The sequence below is a fragment of the Pinus tabuliformis genome, chromosome 8 (assembly GCF_031772625.1).
Source record: "Pinus tabuliformis cultivar Carrire ecotype Pingquan chromosome 8, CPIR1, whole genome shotgun sequence".
NCBI classification, from domain to species: domain Eukaryota; kingdom Viridiplantae; phylum Streptophyta; class Pinopsida; order Pinales; family Pinaceae; genus Pinus; species Pinus tabuliformis.
The window spans coordinates 10,073,506-10,096,237 of NC_142294.1; positions in this window are offsets into that span (position 1 = coordinate 10,073,506).

The following is a 22,732-nucleotide window of genomic DNA, read 5'->3' on the forward strand; positions in this document are numbered from 1 at the left end:
ATGATGTAACCATTTTAATATATTGAACGAGATATTTGAAAATATTTTATACGTTTTCTATTAAAAAAAAATGCCTTCAAGTAAAAATAAAATAAAGTTTTGTATTTAAATACAATTTCGATGTTAAGTGTTCACGTAAGTTTTCGTCTAGACTTTAATATGGGGCATTTCTGCTTCGTGTATTAGATTCGTCCTATGTATTTAGATTTTTTGAATGAAATTCTCTGATAGATAGATCACCTCAGCCATAGACAAAAAGTTTCAGTATGCCCCATGGCATTCATTGTATTCAAGAAGGTCAAAAGATGAAACATTGATAACTGCGACGTTACATTAATGCTGTATCGCTTCATGCAATAGTGTGATCAGTTACTATGCAGAGGAAGGAACTCATGAAAATATGCAGTGTAATGACTGAATCTCTCCTCCTCCTGCACTGATAGATTTTCATCGATCTTCATACCATCACATTTGGATTTCAAATCAAAGAGAAAGTTACAACCACCCTCAGCTTCAGATGACACTGAAAGAGTATTGTCACAGTGGGTTGAATTATAATCTGTCGTCGACTCACTGTACAAAGGAAATAATTCAAGTGTTATCAGCTGGTTCGGTTTTGATGTTCTCGATTCATACCTCTGATCTCGATGCTGAAATCTTAATTCCCCTTGTTCTTCATCGATAAGCACTGTATTGCTTGTTTCAGCGCTATCAGCCGCTTCATCTTTGGCCACTGTTCCCTGGGGCCATTGCATAGATTGAGATTTCTGTGGTCCGATGTGATACGCCTTTTCAGTAACGTAATTTTCTCCGTTGGACCGCTCATGCTGCTCTTTAGGGTTAGGGTTACATACCCCTCTTCTTCCAGAGTTACAACGCTTATTTTGGCTGATTGAGCGCAGGTAGTTAACTTGCACTGTTGTGCATTCTTCATGGTCGTCAGCTGAGGGAGTTGCTAGCCTTAGAAAATCTTCCACATCACCTGGTTCCTGCCCATATTCACCGGGATAAATAATCTTTAGAGAACGTCCCCATGACAGAAATTTAAAAATTCCTTCGAGATATAATGGGAAAGAATCAAAATTTTTAATATTTGATCCTTTTCCATATTGATCATTTCTGTTTGACATGATATTTGATATGTAATTAAAAAAAAAAATTGATTAGCAAATTTATTATATTCTTAGAAGGGGTTGATATGGGTCATTTTGTTAACCTGATTAACTTATAAAAAGGGGAAAATGTTGTGGATAAAGGTATATCAAACACATTTACTAATATGGTTGTGTTAGTTGAAGATGGACATATGTGAAATGGATTTGGTCGATTTATTGATTTGTTGATTATGATTAATGAAGTTGATCATGATCGAAAAATATTAAAGAGGATCATCATGACTGACCAACTTAACAAAAGTTAACACAAACAAATATTAATAATCATTAAAAAAAATTAATGAAAAAAAATTAATAAATTTAATCACCATAGATAAAATTGACAAAAATTAAAAAAAAATTAACCCAAACTAATAATATTCATAATAGTTAAATAAAATTAACAATATTCAACCATGAATCAATTAATATAACCATGTATTAATATGATGTAACCTATCAGGTAACATATCCATAACATAGAAGAGGCCAAGTGATTACTGTTTCTACGCCATTAATGCTTGACTTTTGTGAGAGTACCACATATTTCAGCTTCTTCAAGGTGTCTGTAAATGTACTATGCCTTGATAAGTGGTGAATTAAAAAAATCTTTCCAGATGAACAATGTGGCATATAGATATACCTCCTGTGTGAAGGTGTTCCTCGGTCGAGGTGGCAATCTCGTCATCTTCATCTTCGTGTTCGTCTCAGACCATCTGGCGACTGCAAGCATTTATTAAGATGCAGAAACTGGTGAGATGATACTTGTGAAATGTCAGAATGCCATACAATATACTGATACATACAATCGCAGAAGTATATTATATACCGTTTGCACCTGAGTACTGTTGTTTTGAGAACCTTTCCCATGGTTGGGGGAAATCTATTCTCAATGGCAGTAGACCTGCAGCCGACATCTCCATTAATCTGCGGCGCCTTTTCTGCCTCTCACGAGCTTTATGGTTTTGGAACCAATAAAACACATTCTTCCCTTCTATTTTTCCGTAGCAGCGGAGCTGTGCGGTGATATACTGGATCTGCTCCGCAGTGGGAGTCCGGATACCTCTTTTGTACAGATCTTCCAGTATTCTAAGCTGATCTGCTGTCGGATTCCATCTCGAAGTCACAGCTGGAGCTGATGCGCCGCAATTCCCTATGCCTGTTATTCCAGATTGCCCCACAACCAAGAATTGCATTTTATACATTTTTCCAGATCACACACTTTTCCATAATTTCCATAATTTATTGAATGGCTATGTGCAGCAGCTTCCGTATCTCACAAATTACAAAATATCATCTTGACCCTACTTTAAATTATATAGTATTATATTTATAATAAGGTTATTGATTTTATAATAAATGTGTTATTTAGGTGATTATTTGAAATAGATATAATAATGATAATTTAATTTTAAAAGTATAATATAATATTATTTTTATAATATGGCTATTGGTTTTATAATAAATATGTGTTATTTTGTTGATTATTTGAAATAGATATAATAATGATAATTTAATTTTAAAAGTGGAGTGACAGATTTTATTTTATTATTATTAAAATTTTAAAAAATATATAAAAATAATACTTAATTTATGGTTTATTTATTTTTTTAAATAAAAAATTATATATATAGTTATTTAATACAGAAAAGATATTGTTTATAGAGTTTTGAATAGATAATGATGAAATGTTTTGTTAAGACATTTTTGATATAAAGTTATCAGTTTAATTCTATTCCTGGATCCCTATTTAAATCATAATTTTATATCAAACATAATGAAAACAATAAAGATATTATTAATTTATAAAATAATTTTTTAAAATTTATAAATTAATTTATTATAAAATAAATATGCATTGATATGGGTTCTTCTAAATAAATAAATTTTAAATATTTATAAAAATTGAAGATATTATTTTGGGTAGTTTGAGATTTTTTTCCACACAAATTCGAACAGCCCACTGGCAGATTATATTACTCCTCTAACCTAAAAATAAATCAACAGTATGTTTTATATAACAGATTGAAATCATCATAATCGTCACTTTTTAGGAAATCTAAATAATATCTTAGAAATGCTTATGTGAATAATAAACAACATTCTGAAAGAATTTGTCTTTTCAAAAGCTCAGATCATCTCCAAGATCTCCCCGATCTCGCTTCTAAACTGAGGACTACCTCTAGTTGTTTGTTTTACGGAGGCTCTTAAGTTGCCCAAAGCTATCATGTTTTTTTTGTTTTTTAAGCTGGCATGAAAATTCATTGGATAGAAAACTCATTTAATTTTTGAATGCATATTTCTACTGTGAGACATAGCTCAGAAACTATTTCTCTTTACATTCTTCTTGATGATAAATTACATAGGTTGGCTGGAAACATCGATAAAAAATAACCCATTCGATGATTCCAAAGCAACATCGAAAAAAAAATAACCCATGCGATGGATTCCAAAGCAACATCGATAAAGAACAACTCTATGTGATGAAGTGCTAAGTTTCTAAATTTAAGTTTCTGTAATCTATGTTTGAGAAACTTTTTGCAGTAATCACATTGGAGAAGTTTTGTGAAGTTTTTTTTAGAACTAATTATAATTATTATGATTCATCTTCAAGACAAGATAAATTGTATTATGATATGAAACTTATGAACAAAACTTTTATTATGATATGAAATTTTTGTGAAATGATAAATTCACTTTGACACAACGCTTTCATTACTAAATCCACAAAATTATATTTATGATATAAAAAATTTCAGAATATGTATATAAGCAATATGCTAAGATTTAAGCATACATACATAAAACGAAACTAAATTGCAGAAATATGTCATTCAAATTTAGATGGGACAAAGGCATGAAACAACTTACCTGCAGCATGAAGGAGTTTGGTGTGGTTTTGAATATGTTTAAAGTCGTATGAGATGTTTTGTCTGTCGATTTTTGCGTTCCGATCAGGATTGAGTTGATCTCCAGGAAAATCGGTAGCTGCAGCAATACAAGTGTAAGTAGGTTGGCGGAGATCCACGAGGCTTCCTGGTGCAGCAGGCTTTGGAATGAGAGGCCTGAAACGCTTGTAGGCAGAAAATGTATCAGAAGAAGCAGACATTGTGGGAATGAGTAGAAATGAATGATGAATGTTTTGGGATATGCAAATTTATTTGTTGTTGATGGTTCAACTAGTCAACAGGATGAGGTCACCAGAGTCTTAAAAAAAATGAAAGAAATAAGACATGACATGCCAAACAAGTGATGGAAGAGAAGAAGCAATGTGGACAGAAAGCAACAGATGAGATTGATATAGACAAAAGGTGATTTTGGACCAATTTACTTAGAGACAGAGGCAGCAGAAGCAGCAAGGCTGAGACAGAGATATAGGCTGAGGCTGTGTGGCTGAGAGATAGGTATGCTGCTGGGCTGGTGGTGGTGAAGAAGAGTACATTCACATTAAACGTTGACTGATGGATTCCAGAGCTCAACAGAGTTGTCAAAGAATTTGAGGGAAAATTGAGTCAGGCGTGGCCTGCCTGTGTGTGTCCCTTCAGTTCCTTAAGCGTGACTTTACACGGATCAAAAGCAGTGGCGTGGAATTCTGGGAGTATTGGAGAATGCAAAGTAACAACGACTAGACGCCCCCCATTGTCATCATGGCCAGTGCCCATCTTCGTTTTAAATGCATTTCCATTTGCATTTATAAACTCAGAATATGTATATGGATGGGTTTATCAATAAAAATGCCAAATGCCCAAATACCAATCAGCGCATTGTAGTGCAGTACAGTGCAGTGCCCAACCATTCATATACGATTCAGTGTTCTCCACGTTTCCCGAGTTGCAGTTTTTCTTCCTGTCCAAATATTGCACACACGCTTAGCTTGTACCTGAATTTTGCCTAGCAGATCCCAGATGGGTTAAAGACCCTACTACTAAATCCTAATGGCATATTCTGCTCGAAAACCCTAGGATTTGGAAACTACCGCTGTACTAATGTAAAGACTGACGGGATCCTATCCGTGCCCACTGAAAGCTTACTTGGGAAAACGGATTATATCTGAAACGTCAATATTCACATGATAGCTACTCCAGGTCTACTCTGTGGAATCACCCAGGATGCAATCCCGTGACCGCGACAATTTTAAACATCGTCCTCTTCCTCTTCCGATTATTAAACAATCATTATTCCGGGTATAGATATCCATCCATTGAACTCCTAATAGATTCATCTAAATCTCGGATCTATGAATTCCTTCCTTATAACAGATGAAGTCATCATTATTCTGGGTATTGATATCTATTCATTCAGATTCATCTAAATCTCAGATATATAAATTATTCATTTAAATCTCGGATCTATGAATTCATTATAACAGATGAAGTCATCATTATTCTGGGTATTGATATCTATTCATTCAGATTCATCTAAATATCAAATATATGAATTATTTCCTCTGAAAAAATCAAATATATGAATTATTTATTAAGATGAAGTTTAATTCATTTATTAACATAATGCTTATTTTAAATATTATTTAGTGTATTTAAATATAAAATTACAATTTATCTACAGATATAGAAAAAACTTTAGTACAATCTTCCAGTCACATGAGAATTTTATATCTGTGAAGTTTTAAGGCTGTGGTTCCATTATTTTTGGGTATGTCCAAAAGTATCTATTCCTGTAAATAAACGAAAATTTTATTAACTTAATTGGAAAGTAAAGTTTTATATAATTAAAAAAATTAATATATTATATTATTTTTAAAGATTAGTTAAATAAATTTGTCAGAGATAAAATTATATTTACATTAAAAGTTTATATATAAATAATTATAAAATTAGTTTAAAATATAAAATAAAAATAGATTATAATTTTTATTAGAAAATTACAATTATTTCATAAATATCAGAAATGAATTAGTTACCATATATTTTTAAAGATTTGAACTTGTATTATTAAAGAAACTAATTATTTACCAAATTACTCATACTAAAATCTTTTGATAATTATAAATTATTATTAAAATTATACAAAGTTTAAAATAATTTTATTTCATTAAATTAAATATATAAAATATTTCAATCATATAATAATTTTTTCTAAAATTAATAATTAGTTTATTTAGATGTATAATGAAAAATATCTATAGGTGGATATGTTTTTTGTACTACTCTAATATTAATAATTAGCCTATTTAGATGTATGATGAACAATAACTATAGGTAGATATGTTTTTTGTACTACACTGGGTATATGTTTGTAGCAGAAGTATATTTTTGAACAACTATGATATATGTATTGGTTTCTATGTTACATTAATAAAAATTAGTGGTTTTTTCATATGTAAAAAAAACAAATCACATATAAACTTTATACCAGAGTGTTCTGAATAGAAAATTATAAAAGATAATTAAATATGATAAAAATGCAGAATTTTGAAAAATTACTAAAATTATTTGAACAATAATATTTTTAATTTTAATCAACTTGATAATAAATATTTCAATTTTGTATATTGAAATGAAATATATTGTATAATTAAATTTAATAATATGAATTCAATAATTGTATATTGAAATAAAATATATTGTATAATTAAATTTAATAATATGAATTCAGCCAGAGTTTTAGAAGCACTGGATTTACAAGGATAATCTCAATTTATATTTGTGCATTGAACCTGGTTTCTAAGAATAATGTTTTAGGATTTAGAAATGTATAGTTTAAAGAGACAACTTTTTTATATATTTTTAGTGATTTTGTTTGAAATTAAGTTAGAAATTAAGGAAATCTTAATTTTATGTTGTTAAATTTATAAACTTAAATATCTTAAAAGTGTTTATGGGTGTTGAATTCATTTTTACATACAAAAATACAATTTAAATAATGGAACATCATGATCTCATCAAGTATTAAGTAGCTGATATAAAAGCCAGAAAAAATATCCTAAACAGACTATACTTTTAAAAATAAGAGAAATATGCTAATTCTTAAAAGCAATATTTTATAAAAGTTATAGTACTACATTCTTATATAAATATATAGAAAAGTAAGTCTCTTATCAAAATGAACAATTTTAGATAAACAATTTATGAAAAATTGCATTGCCACATTTTAAATATTATTTTCTTAAATAAGATTGTAAAAATTATTAAATTTATTTTAAATTTAAATATATTAAGTACTTATAGAAATTAAATTAATTCTTTTAGTATTTAGTTATTAAAAAGTTGACTGGGTTGGGCATAGAATAGACTATGATAAGTTGTATTATTAAGATATTCTGTAATATGAAAGTTATAGTTCAAAATTTTATGAGAAAAAATTCAACTATATTTGTGATGTGAAAATTATAGTTCCAAATTTTATGAGAATAAATTCAACTATATTAATGGTGGGTGGGATAAACCAAATATGATGCCAGTGACTTTACCCACTTAAATGCCTTTGAATTTACTCAAACCAAAAATTAAGCTTCGAGTGATCTTAACACTCCCACAAGTTTTATATATATATATATTTAAAAATCCAATAAATCACTACCAGCTCTCAGGATCTAATGTTATTGATCTTATGATTTTAATTTATGAGATTGTAAAACACCTCTCCTCTGCTCCGCATACAACCATCAGTGCAACTACCACCGTACTTTGACAAAGCTGAGTTGTAGAGCATCAGTAAACCTAAATGTAGGCTTCTGTGATAACTAAACTTTAAATATATGAGACAGCAGTGTTCAAATCATATATACATATTCATCCGGTTGAGAGGGAAAGGGGGGAGGCACATTTGGTTTAGTTTGTGTGACGGACGCCTATAATGCACGTACCAAGAGTTTGAATGCCCTGCGTGCCATTGAACCCACCGTATAAGCCGTCGTTGTTTTAACAAAAATGGGAAGCAAATCGGGCAGAGGGTTTTCCTAAGAAAAACAAAGGATTCTGAGTTGGGCGTTGAAAGCTGAGGCAGATTGGCACAGTACGTCGATTTGTGTGGAGCAAATGTACATGTCAGAGTTCAGGCTTGAGGCATAGGAGGCAATAGGAGGTAAGGGAAGATGGGCACAACAAAAGTACTCCTGCAGACTGCTATTCTATATATGCGGCCATTAACTGCATCAATTTCTTCAACCAGTACTTGCCTGCTTACCTGCCTGTCCATACTGTACGAACATTGAGCACTAAACAATCAATGCTGTTCTTTTCCAGCAACGAAATATTACCATTTGGGTAACGCATACCGATCTAATTTAGGTGAATACCACTTTCAAATCTGAAGTACAAGGATTCGATATATGCGATGCACAACTATCAATATGGCATAAGCGACAGTGTGTCTCATTCTGCCATATATATGGAAGAATCTCTGTGGAAACAAGCCCTTTAGCAACGGAGTCGGAGAAAGGGCCAACGCTTTGGCTCTTTTTGGGTTCCCTTCCCATTTTGCTTCCGGTCATCCATTCTTTTCGGTGATGGACCCCACTGCCGTGCTTTGCGAAGTAAAACAAGTTATCCGACGTGGACAGGGGAAATCAACTCAATATGGTGCATTTGATGTTCCAAACATTCACTTCAATGCTAAGTATAAGAAGTTATTCTGGTTCGAGAGATTGATTGATTGATGGATGGATTTTAGGGAGGTTTATTTGATGTTCCAAACATTCACTTCAATGCTCAGTAGAAGAAGTTATTTTGGTTCGAGAGATTGATTGATTTTAGGGAGGTTCACAAGGCTGATTAGTGTGAGAGATGAAGAGAATAAGAGTCTTAGTTAATTTTCATATTTTTTTTAGAGAAAGAGGAGAATTGAATGTAAGTTAGGTTATATGTTCAAATAGTTGTGGGGAGGTTGGTCTCTTGTTCCATAAATAAGGGAAATTCATATATCAATTTGTTGTTTAACTTAGCGATAATTAATAATATTATTAACTCTTCCTATTTCTACTTATAGTAGTTTTTATGGTGAGTTGATTTTCTATATTTTTCACCTAATTTTTCTTAAAATCTAGATAGCTTAGGTAAATCTTAAAATAAATAAAAAAATTATACAATGATAAAGTTTTATGAATAAAGTTTTCAATAATTGGTAACAAAATATGTCATAAAACTGCTTTTGCTTGGCTAAAAGCTCATCTTCCTCGAATGTAAGGAAACATGTTAATGGCCCAAGACCTAGGGGCATCTTGCAAGAGTGAATGTCTGTCCACTTATCGACCACCAACGGGTAAGCTGTTGTGGTGAGGTTTTCCTTGAATAATGGTGACGAGTTAAACCTACATTGGCAGATAGCATCCAGTGATATTTGTTTTCACTGATGGTTTGACAACTGAGTTATGATAGGTTTTCCTATGGTGTAAAAAAAATTTTCAATAATGGGGTGGAATTTTGATTTTCAACACACTTCCTACCAAATTGAAAAAAGTAATTGCTCATAAGGTGGTGCAAATGAAGTTCCAACGATGCAATGCTACATAAAGAGAGAGAGAGAAGAGTTGAACACAAGTTGGTATTGAAGTTCCACACATACAATGTTTAATGTCGTTGGAGCCAAAAACACAAATATAACACTACTACAATATTATTCATATGTATTATAAGCTTCTTCTCGAACTAATCCCCTATGATTTCAAGGCATTGCATTCCATATATACATGGTTGGTTCTTACCATTTATCTTTGTTATAGTGATCACTTAATAAGATTTTACACCCCTACACTCTTGCAATTTTTAAGCTTAATGTTGCAGAAAGGTTGGACTTTTAAGTATTTAAGTGAGTTTACTTTGGGAAATTTTTTGTTTGATGAGGTGTTGGTGACAGCAAAATTAGGATTTGGATCCTATGCTGTGGTAGCATGGTAACATCAATCGAGAGGCAAGTTGGTGTATTGGGTGTTGTGTGTTTAAGTGTGAGTGTTGCATTGTATGGTTGATCATGGTTGATTGTCCTAGAATGTGTTGAATTCTAAGTGACATTTGGCACTAGGTTGGTGTACTAGTTCGTTTCATTGGATTAAGCTTTTTTGATTGATTGTCCTTATATTTGGAGTGTTAATGTTGTGTGTCTTTGTTTGCCAAGATTTTACTCAATGGAAAAGGGACTATTAACCCATAAATCCTGCCTCAGGATCTACCAGATGGTGTATAGATAATACAATCAATTTCCCTGAGATCTATTGCATAGAGTTCCTTTCATAAAATGAAAATACAAAAGAGAGAATGAGCATGTCTATCTTTGCATGTTAGTGCATATTGTAGATCTAATCTAGCATCTAAATACCTCACTTTTCATCCAGAGGTCCTGCTCTAGCTCTTAGATCTTCTCACCTACACATATCCACAAACACACAAATATGATTCCTTGCCTCCAAGAAAGGAAACTTAGCATACAACATATCTAATCATAACATAAACATCATGATTGCACGTAAGAAAATATATAAAGATGGAAAAACATAGCAATCATATATATAAATTAATAGTACAATGAAAGTATTATACCTTCGTCATTGAGTGTTCCTCTTTGATCCCTTAAATTTCCTCCTTCATTGACTCACACATAGACTATGATCATCTATGAATCATTAAATGATATCTTGGAAGCAATCCTCCAACATAACAATGCATTGTAATTACATTCTCCTCCGCCCTTGAGAGGCCTTGATCATATAGACTCTTCCTAGATCTGGGAGGATGCATTTAGACACATTGGGGTGAGATAAATTAGGACAATTCCTCAATAATTATTCCCATGCCAAGTCATGACATCCTAGCTTGAGTTGATCATGTGCGGAAGTCCAAACTCTAAAAGTTAGGGCACCATCACTCCATGAAGGAAGGAATCCTATGTAGTTTTAGGGGAGGCATGACATGATGTTCAATAGTAGGGAGTGATGGTGCATATGATTATAAGGGCCATGGAGCGATGGCTGCCTAATTGAGCACAAACAAGGGTGAAAGAGACTGCATTCTAGCCAACAATTACAATAAGTTGAACTAGGGTTTCTCTCACTATAATGGAGTGTAAAATAGGGTTATAATAAATGCCCCCTGATGCATGTTGTCAAAAGAGAAAATGATGGCCAAAATGCATTACAACCAAGAAACAAAATCCAAGGAAGGAGTCATAAATTAGGGAACTAGATTGGACAACTAAGTCTCAATCATAGATAGATCATCCCTAAGGTAGGCATACCCATGCTAGCATAGAGAAGAATTAAACATGGTTTCCAAAACTATAAATTGAAAATCCATGAAATGAAATGCTAATACATGGCCATGAAGAAACACATAGTGAATCCATACAAGAAATCAAGAGATCAAAGCCACCAATAGATACAATGTGAATCTATGTGACAATATACATCAATAGGACTATGGACACATAAAAGATAGGTGCCCCAAAATATTCCTCAAAGTACATGAGATGGTACAAACTCTAATGCATCTTGGGAGGGGTGTCATATAAGAGTGAAATGTCCCCAAACCCAGGGTATTCTTCTCAACCCTGATGGTATGAATCTATGTCATACAAATAGATGAGTTGATGTCGAGCATGCCATAAACTGTTTGATTACTAGTCATTGTGGTATATGATGAGCCCCAAAAATGGACAATTATTTGGGCTCATTCAACCTCCTAATTTGACTTAATCCACCATTCTCATTAGTTTATTGCATGTTTTTTATTATATTTATGTTAATAGAGTGAATTTGGTTAGTCATTATGCCAACAAGTCTAATGGGTGCTTTATGTAGCCTTTTTGGTCAACTTGGAGACAAAATTGAAGGTCTTAATGAGCACTTGGCAGCCAAATTCGTGGGAGAACAAGCTAGAGGATTTGTAGGAAGGTGTCCCCTTCATTTATGGGCCCTTACCTCGAATTATCCACCATCAGCTCGGAGTTCAAGGGCCACTGAATCAATCAGCACAAGGGCAGCCAAGCAAGTCAAGTAGGACTGCTGTTAACTCCAAGTTTTGGGCAACCGAGTCCCTAAAGTTTAGGAGGACTGTTGGGTCCTCAATTTGTATAAATAAGAAGGCTTAGGGCCTCATTTTGGTTAGCCAGTGGATGTTAGCTAGTTAGCCAGTAGATAGTAGCTAGTAGTTAGTCATTTCATAGCCTTGTTGTAGTCATTTTGTAATTCGATTTGTATGCAATAGATTAGCTTTGCTTTCAGCTCATTCTCAAGCTCTCCTTGTGGACAGTTTTGGTGTAACTCTTCATTCTTGATTAATAAAGATGAATTCAGCTTTGCACCAGCTCTAAATCTCTCTTGGGGTTGGGCCCATCTCAAGTGCCCAGTACCTCCCCTGTTTATCTTTATGTGTGTTCGCTGCGTTCTTAAAATAAAATCTGCTCTTTAGATCTTGCTTTGTTATTTTGGTTGTTTTTGTTGGTTAAAGTAGCTTTTTATGTTTGGGAATCGATTGGTAGGAGTTTGTCATGCATTTAGATCTTTCGGAATGTTCTTGCTCACATGATGTACATGGTTCTCTTTCCAAATGAGGCTGTCGTTTATTCATTTCATTGACAGTTAGATTAAGTTAGCTAGGACTTAGTTTGTTTGCAAGAATTCATTGATTCGGTTGAATGTGCATTGTGCAGGGCATCTCTATCACTCACTCACATGGTCAAGCTTCATCAGAGCCATCTGATTCATCTCATATCTAGGCTTCTCGCTTCACACCCGTCCTCTTGCCCACGTAACCCTACCTTCTTCTCCATTGTTGTCTCAACTACCTTAAAGCCAAATCAGCCTTCCACATATCATCTCACCACTCCATCCATCAGTTCCTGGGTCACTTCAGACCCCCATCCTACCTCCATAACCATCCATGCATCTTCCATCAATCACCCATCCTCAAAAATCCCATTTCGAAACATCCTGTAGAAGAATTACATAACATCCTGTAGAAACCCCTGCAGACTTCCTGTAGAAGTTCATAAACACGGTTGCATGGAATCCAGACTTTGTGAAACTCTCAGAAAGAATTTTAGGGATCCCTTAGACCCTCTCTGTACCATCCCAACCTTTCCCAAAGAATTTCATCCCTTGATCCATCCCTGCACAGTGGAAAACTAGTTAGAAGCACATGCATGATAATTTCAACAACTTAAGCAAAAATACAAAAAGATGTTTTCTTCAGATAGTGATAACTTAGACACATGCATTTTACCTTCCTAGAAGTAATGGCATCTCTTTTCATAGTTTGCATTCTTTCCTTTGCATCAGTAGGACTAGTTGGTAGAATTAGGGTTTTCTAGGGTTTGCGTTTCTTTTTGGCTTTCAGTTTCTTTCCGCAAGTAGATTAGCTTCCTTTGAGTTAGCTTTTGTCCATCAGTTAAAAAGCTTCTTCTAAGAGCTCATAGAAGTTGGCTTGAGCCCCTAGCGGACTTGTGCCAGCTGACCAAGTGACAGCTGCGGCAAGAGCTAGTACTTGTGCATACAGCACCGTCGCTTCCAAGTTTGTTACGAACTACCGGGTTGATAAAATTAAAGAAGGGAGTTCCAGGAGTTGTAGCATTATTGCTACAATACTGGGGCCCACCAGTATATCATTAACATATGGTGAGGGAAACCACCAATGTTGTAAATGAACCCCATGGTACCTAGAAAATTCCACTAAGTGTGAATAAATGAGTTGGCATTGAACATTCGTGGGATTAGTTGATGAAGAGGCAATGAGTTAAACCCATTGTTGATCATGAGGAATTCTGTCACTAAGGACTACAAGCTTAAAGATATTACTAATTCCTCAACCTATCTCCTGGATATGAGCTGATGTAGACAAGAGAAGATTCATCAAAGGAGGGCCTTAATGCATCCCCCATAAATTGACACAAAAGAAACCAAGAAGTGATGTGAATGGATGAAGTCACCAAGTACAATTGGCACGAGGATGGATGACACTAAAGGCCAACATGGTTGAGGTTTATAATTCCCTTAAACATATAGTAGCATGACACAAAAGTGACTTGCTGGCATTGACTAACGAGAACCATGTAGTATCATGCAACAACACATGAGGCATTGAAGCATGCTCCTTAATGACTGGAAGGGTAACTATCCAAAGAAGTGAAAAGACATATTAAGAAAGGTAAAACCCATATGTAAGATACTGACACAAATAGGTGTCATGTTCAAGGGAAACGTGAGTTTCGCTGCCATTTTCATTGATAGACTACCAAAATGTCCCCCCCCCCCCCGCCCTCCCTCTCTTTTAATTTTTTGTTTTGGTGTCTCCTTCATAGTTTAACAAGCACAAAAGAGAAAATAAATAAACTTGATATTGTCTTTTTCATGCTATTTTAATGATTCTGGAAAAGAGGTAAAATGATACTCGATCAAGTGTCTTCTTCTAGATTAAAAAGCTTGAAGAAGATGTAGTGGTATGCTCAATACAATGTATTTTTTCGTGAGATTTTAACAAGCTTGAAAAAGAGATAAAAAGATATTTGGTACCCTTCAATGTTTAATGCACATGAGAAGAGCACAAAGGAAGCTTGTCTTGGAGAAATGAGAGGTATAGAATATACCAACCTTTTATTAATAGACAAAAATTCACTGAGCAATATGAATTAGAGAGACTGGAAAAGGAAACCCACTCATCATAGCGGTCTCTCTAGGAAGGGTGAAAACACCAAGAGAAAGTTAACAATGGGGCTAATGAAAATTTTACTACAAGGAATATAAATGACGTAGTGATGATCAACATGCATATTTGATTGAGGAAATGTAGATAAAAAACCACAAGGCAATAAGATTTGTTTTTGGAATCTTCCTTGGGGTATGGACTAAATATGTAAAAGAAGAGAGAAAAAGATGCTCAAGTTCAAAGTTATGGTGGGTCTAAAGGAGGGATTGCATACTTATAAAAAAATGTAGCATGGCAATCAAAATGACAAACAAGTGCTAAATTGAGGCATCCATGACGAAGAAGTCTCTACCACAAATTATGATGTGCAAATAAAGATGGGTTACTATTACAACTTGATGGGATTAGACCTAAGGCGTAATGAATATGGCACCGATAGTCAATAATGCATCATTGATGATATGGAAAGACCTACCACAACATACCAAGGTCAAAATAAAAGATCATCTAATTTCTAGTCTATGTCACAATAAAAAGGCCACCCTATCCTATAAAAACCATTCAAAAAAACAAGATCCATGATTAAATCACATAAATAAAGAAATAAAACATGGATCGGGTAATAACAAGGCCATATATTTTTATTTTTTGAGATTTTATTTTGTACTTTATTTTTGGGTATGTTCTAATATCTATGTATATTTGGATTTGTACTTATGATTTCGAATGATGTGATTCAAAATTTATGTTTTGTGGATATGCATGCTTATACAAATGGTCAGTTACTGTGACAAATGTTAACATAGCTAGAGGACTAACATATGTAACCTCTTGTGTCACCATGGGTATGCCTACAATAAGCCAAGAGTATGTGATTAAAAAATGCAAATCAAACAATAAGAATGATAAGCATTGAACTAGAACAACCCACACTAAAAACTAAAAAGTTCTTATATCACACATCAAAGAAAAATTAAAATACATATGTACAAGGAACAACACAATCTCATAGGTTACGTTATGTAGTGCCCATAGCTGGGCACATGCCAAAGATTCCTATGGATATGTATGAACTCATGGGATGTTGTTAGAATGATATGGAACACCATGTTGGAGCCACACCACCTAGAGTGGAATTGCCACATTCTTAAGGGTTGATGATCCTAGTGAAATCCTATAATCATGTCATTATCAAGAAATATCCAAGGACATAAAGAATGAGTGCTCTCATGAGATAGTAAAACTTCTTGATGATGGCTATCAGTGTACAAAACACTCGTCATTGGGAGGGGGAGGTGACAATGTTGGATTGAACAATTTCGTTACAAGTTTGGTACAAGAAATTCAAAACTTTATTGAGTCCAAGAATGACACTTCATTAGATGACCTAAGAAATTCCCCCTATCCTTATTCAATATTTTATTTTCCAAACTCTACCATTTATATATTAGGGATAATATAGGCATCATGAGGCATATCCTCCCCTAGATTATCAATTGAATACATGACCTCCAACACAATTCTTTATCAAGGGAACTTAACATTAAGGGAGTCATGTGAAATAGGTGGAGTGGTGAGATGTGTGAGAGAAGCATTGAGATGGATTTTATGATTAGTTTTAGGAGGTGCTAAATAACCCACCAAATATGAAATCTCTTCAATTGAAAGAGGTGTGTTTGTACAAATTCCCACTGTAGATCACCTGATAATGCAATATACTAAAGCAAAATACTTGATCTACTTCTACAACCAATTTATTGGAAGCTTAATCAAACATGAGAAACATCAATAAGAACACATATAACTAATAAGAAGGAACCAATCACACATAACACAGAAGATATAACATGGGGAAAGCCTCAGCCTAAAACCCCAACTCTGTATTATCATACAAGTGGAAATATAGCCAGTATTACAAAAAGAATCAGCTCAAAATCTATCTTGCTCCCTCTGCAATACCTTTGTTGCTCATAGATAGTCAAAGGCCTCTATCTAACCTATGGTCTGCCCTCCAAGCCTCCTATTTCTTTTCGCAATTCTGATTGGGGTCCAGTGCAGCCACTTGTGTGAATTGGCCTCTTCACACACTCACTAACCTCTGATCCAACTACGTAGTCCTGAAGGATATAAATCCTCATCATGGATGAGCTTCCTTTATATGAAAAATATTCATCCAACTGATAGTACATTGTCCCTTATTTGATCTCAACTGGGTCTCTGTCTGAACTGACATGCATGAGTTATCCATGAGTGAATACTCAGTTATCTGAAATACAGTAGTTACATGCATGCAAGCATTAACTATCTGAGCTCTCATTAATTTAACAAACCGTTAAATTAATCTAACTGGACTTGACTCAGTTAACTGAGCCAACTAATTACAACTTAATATTACAACTCATCCTTATCTCTTTAACTGATGGATAAATTCCTCAATTAATAGATAAACTGTTTCATGTCCTCACATAGACTTCAAGTTTGATTTTCCTTAACTAATTAACTCAAGATGAATTAATTAATTAATTTTCAAACTGTTGTTAATATCAAATTCAAATTTTACTTCCTATTCTTAGTCCAGCGACTGACTAAAATAGGAATCCATCCTGAACTGCTAAAAATAGAATGTTATTTTTAGCACTTCCATTTTTCATTCCCTGTTGCCCAATCTAGCACTGGTACCCAAACTGCTATTTTTAGTAGTGCTATATTTAGCACTTCTATTTTTAGCATTTCATGTTTCCATTTTCAACAGTTTTCTTATGATATGAGTTTACATATAAAGGATATGGCTCCACCCAAGAGGTCATTAGACCAATGAGATCCACTAGTAATGGAAGAGATCGTATGAATGGGAGAAATGGTGGTAGATGGAGTTTCAGGAAGTGGCATTAGAAAAATTCCCATTAACGATGAGCTTTTAAATAGACCCACACCAAATGTATGGAACCAGCTCACAAAAAGATAGAAAAGATAGATGAATGCCTTACATTTCAGCCCCTTCAAGGGGGAAACCTCCTTTACATTACACAAAAGAACAATTCTTGGATGATACAAATGATAAGACCTCCTTTCTATATATAGGAGTCTAAGGGGTCATAATATAATTAGAGCCGACATAACAATAATAATGTAAGGACAAAATAATAACAATAGTGGACTTCTATGGGGCACAATAATAACAATATGGGGAATACATGGGCACAACAATATAATAAGGGGGTTGTGCTAATAACAATAAGGGGTTACGCTAGTAGTATAGGGACCTAACATGCCCTTCTTCAAAAAGTGTTGTCCTCAACGCTTGAGTATTTCTTCATGCTTCTGTATAAAATTCTTGTCCTCCCATGTGGAATATTCAGCGGGTAAGTTCTTCCACTTGATGAGATACTATGAAATCGATCGATTTCGTAGCTGTCGGGTTCTTGTTTCTGTGACTGCTCTGGGTTCCACTATGATTTTTCCTTCCTTTTCAAGTTCTGGCAATATTGTTTGAATTGGGATCTTCTGCAACTTTTGAATGAGTGGCCACACTTCTTCGTCCTTCTTCCATTCATCCCTTGCTTTGTTTATCCAATCTGGTTGGATAATAGAAATAGCACAAAACAATGCTTCCACATCCTCATCCTTTCTTGAGAGTGCATCTACAACAAAATTTTGCTTCCCTTTTCTATAGATGATGTCAAAGTCCTAACCCAACATATTTGTGACCCATTTTTCTGTTCTTCTAAAGATAATATTTGTTCTAAAAATTATTTAAGACTATCATGATCCATTTTTACCTTGAAGTGTCTTCCCATTGGGTAAGGTCGCCATTTTTTAAGTGCATGTAGTATTGCCAACATTTCCTTCTCATAAATAGCTTTCTTGAGATGTAGCTGTAAAAATACCCAATCACCTACATCAAAACATTTTTCACTATGATGTTGATCTACCTGTTGTTTCATTCGATTTTGCACCAAAGTGGCGTTATCCTTTAAAAGTTGGAGAACTTGTTGTTGATGCTCAATGTGATCTTTCACTGCTTGAACCTTTTCCTCTTGATATGTCCTTCTATCTTTAGAGTTTGAGGAGTGGTAATTTCTTTCAATGCTTTACAAGATATGGTTAGATTCATTTCTTGATGCTCGATGTGATCTTTCACTTCTTGAACATTTTTCTTCTTGATATGTCCTTTTATTTTGATAGTTTGAGGAGTGGTAATTCCGGCCAATGCATTACAAGATATGGTTGGATTCATTTCTTCTTTCTCGATGTGATCTTTCACTTCTTGAACCTTTTTCTTCTTTATATGTCCTTCTATCTTGAGAGTTTGAGGAGTGGTAACTCTTGCCAATGCTTTGCAAGATATGGTCGAATTCATTTCTTCTTTCTTTGGGTTGGTTCCTGGTGTATATCCTCTTCTTTTGATGTTTCTTGATCCTTTTCTCCCTCCTCTTCATAATCTATGTAAAATAATTTGTTCTCAACACACTTATGGCCTTTAGTGCATTTGCTATCATAATTGTAACAAAGCCCTTTTTCTCTTTTTTCTTCCAATTGTTGTGGTGTCACCCTTGTAGGTTGTGGAAGGCTAGGAGAAGAAACACTTCCATAATTATAGTCATGAGTGGTGGGATTCCTTATTTCCATCATTTCGCTTTCAATTTTTCTTACCCACCTGAATGCATTCTCCAATGAATCAGGTTCCCAAAGACGAACTTCATGTTGAATGTTATCCTTTAAAGTACCTATGAAGACATCAATCCTTTGCTTCTTTGGAATATCATTTACCCTTATATTCAATTTTTGAAAGTCCTCAATGTGCTCTGCCATTGAACCCTTTTGTTCGAGATTTATCAATTGGCTAAAGAAGGTGTTTCTCTTTGTATCCTCATAATGTGCTATCATTTCCTCCGTGAAAATTGACCACGTGACAAGTGTTTACAAGAACAAAGCCCTTGATACCATAAAAATTGATTCAGTTCTAAATAATTAGATGCAATACATACCTTTTGTAATAGTGGTACACCATGTAGATCAAAATATTTCTCCATCTGTAGTATCCACTTTACCGGATCCTTGCCATCAAACTTCTTCATCTCGCTTTTTCTTAATTTTTGGATCTCAATCTTGAAACGACTGTAACTTTGTAATTTCGGATCTTCTAGTTCTGAAATCATGTTTTTCAGTAGCCCTCTGCATCCTCTTTCCAAAGCCACTAGTTTGTTCAAAATCGGATTTTCCAAGGAAGAGTTATGCCAAATCTCCCACGGTGACCTTATTATCGACTAGTTCAGTAGAGCGAACTTGTACGACATGCCACGTGTCACTATTTAGACCTTAGTACCTGAAATTGATACATAGAAAACTATAGTCCGTCCTATTTCTGTAAATTCTTACGAAATTTCAATCTGATGCTCAAAACAAAAGTTATGACTAATTTCCCCAGGTCACCTGTTTGGAATGTAATTCGGGAGTCTGTAGAAAGGCCAACTTACTCAAACCATATCTCCGCAGATATAGCATGAAAAGCTCTGAAATTTGGACCCGAGGTTCATAACACTTTCAAACCAAATGGGTTTTTTTAGCATCTGAAACGGCACAGACAAAAAGTTATAGCGCAAATTCCACGATGACCTGTTTGGAGCAGCAAAATCCTAGAATCCAAAGCTCTGATACCAATTGTTATGAAACCAGCTCACAAAAAGATAGAAAAGATAGATGAACGCCTCACAATTCAGCCTCTCCGAAGGGGAAACCTCCTTTACATTACACAAATGAACAATTCTTGGATGATACAAATGACAAGACCTCCTTTATATATATAGGAGTCTAAGGGGTCATAATATAATTAGAGCCGACATAACAATACTAATGTAAGGGCACAATAATAACAATAGTGGACTTCTATGGGGCACAATAATAACAATATGGGGAGTACATGGGCACAACAATATAATAAGGGGGTTGTACTAATAACAATAAGGGGTTACACTAGTAGTATAGGGACCTAACACCAAAACTTATATATCATGAAGGGTTTTCACCAAAAAATGGCACCAAAGTGCTTGTAGTAGTTAATTTTGTTGTCTACATACTATATTCAAGTTGGTCAATCATAATGATATTTATTTCATGTGGAAAGTGAAGAACCTGAAACTTGGGTGACACAACAACAATCACAACATAAAACCATTGATGTCTAAGGCTAAAATTATATTCAAGCAAGGCATCAAAAAATTCTACATCAACGACAATGGTTTTGGTTGTCAAAGGATTGGAGTGGGGTACCTAATTGAACAAGTGTTAGAGAAATTAGATATTTATTTCATGATTGGGCCATGATACAAGTGGAGGATCCTTCATCTACAAGAATGTGATAAATATCCTTGTTAAATACATGAACCAAGATCTGAAAAGTGACCTAAAGGGATAACTAATTCCTACTTGAATTATTGTCAAATATATTCATATTAGACTCGGAAAAATCCCTCTGATATTGGTCAATAAGTCTCTTCATTGTGTAGAGAATCTTTACAATACCTCCAAAGTAGATATGGAACATGGTGCTTGGGCTGGATCCTCAACAATAGTGTAATTTTTGGTAGCTCTAGCATTAGGATTGTGTGTCGATTGAAAAAGATAAACCTTAAGTGGGCATATCACTATCTCCAAAGGCTTATCTATCATGAGAGTTCCATTGGATTGATTGGGGATGATTGGGTCCTTAAAAGAAGAACTACTCTTAGGAGTCTCATAGTTTTTTTCTCTCATAGACAAGTTCATTGCCTCATTGTATATAAGGATATGTGATGGGCCTCCATGAAAATTTGATCCTCTCACTCCCCCCAGGTGGAGAAGGAGGATTTTCAACCATTTTTTGTTATGGTTGGGTGGGGAATGGATGTGTCCAAATAGAAGGCTACTGCCTGACAGTCGGTTGCACTAGGAAGCAATGAATCTCATCCATTTGTGTGCACTTATGAGTTAGATGGTCACCTTCAAAAATTTTATAAGAAACTTGAACTTACATTTTCATTCATTTGTGCCCTCACTCATATTGGGTTGGGTTTATTATTATCTTGACAATTATTAGAAGGATTTTTCTTTTCTTTCTTCTTTTTACTATTAGGTTGTTGAGAATTCTTTGGTTGTGTGAATACACCATATGAATCTTGGTGGTCTTATCAGGAGACTTTTCTTGTTGAGAACTAGGTGCAATTGCAAGGGCTTGAAATGTAACAATCAATTTCCACAATTGAGAAGATAATTATCTCACAACATGAGTGGATATGAAATCAATTACACCATCATAATGTGATTTTGGTTTTGGGCATTGTGGATCAACGATGGTCTAGGAGAATTGGGAATGATATCGTTCAAGGTGCCTGGATATGAATAAATCAAGTCAGATGTTGGGAACATAAGATAGCTTACTCCTTAGTATCCACCTCGTCCATAGTTACTTCCTTGGAAATATGAGGCAACAAGGATCGGGTAAACTAATCATTTAGTAGTCCATTGGGAATATTGCTCCTAATCAACAACTTACATCACCTCTATTAATGAATATGATCAAACATGTGGTGGAAGTGTCTCGCTTAAAAGTAGATAGGAGATTAGTTATAATCTCTTTCTGTTAAGGTAACTAGAAATGGTTTATAAATATTTGCACCAAGGAAGCATAATTATGAGAAGATGCCTTATCATGTTCGATGAACCATTTAGCAACATATTTAGTCGGGGTTCATCGGAAGAGACACAACCTAATACTATCATCCACCAAATAAGTTTATGAGCACCATAAATAGTTGGTGGTGATGTGTGTAGTTGGGTTCTCTCTTTTTTATAACATCTTTTTCCACTCTTTTTCATCAAATTCTCATGATTGGCTTGGGGAAATAACTTTTCCCTTGTAAACCTATCCTTATCTTAAAAAAACATTTTTCAAAATATATATGCACTCTGCCCACTATAAAAATGTGCATGTATGCATTTCCTCTGAAA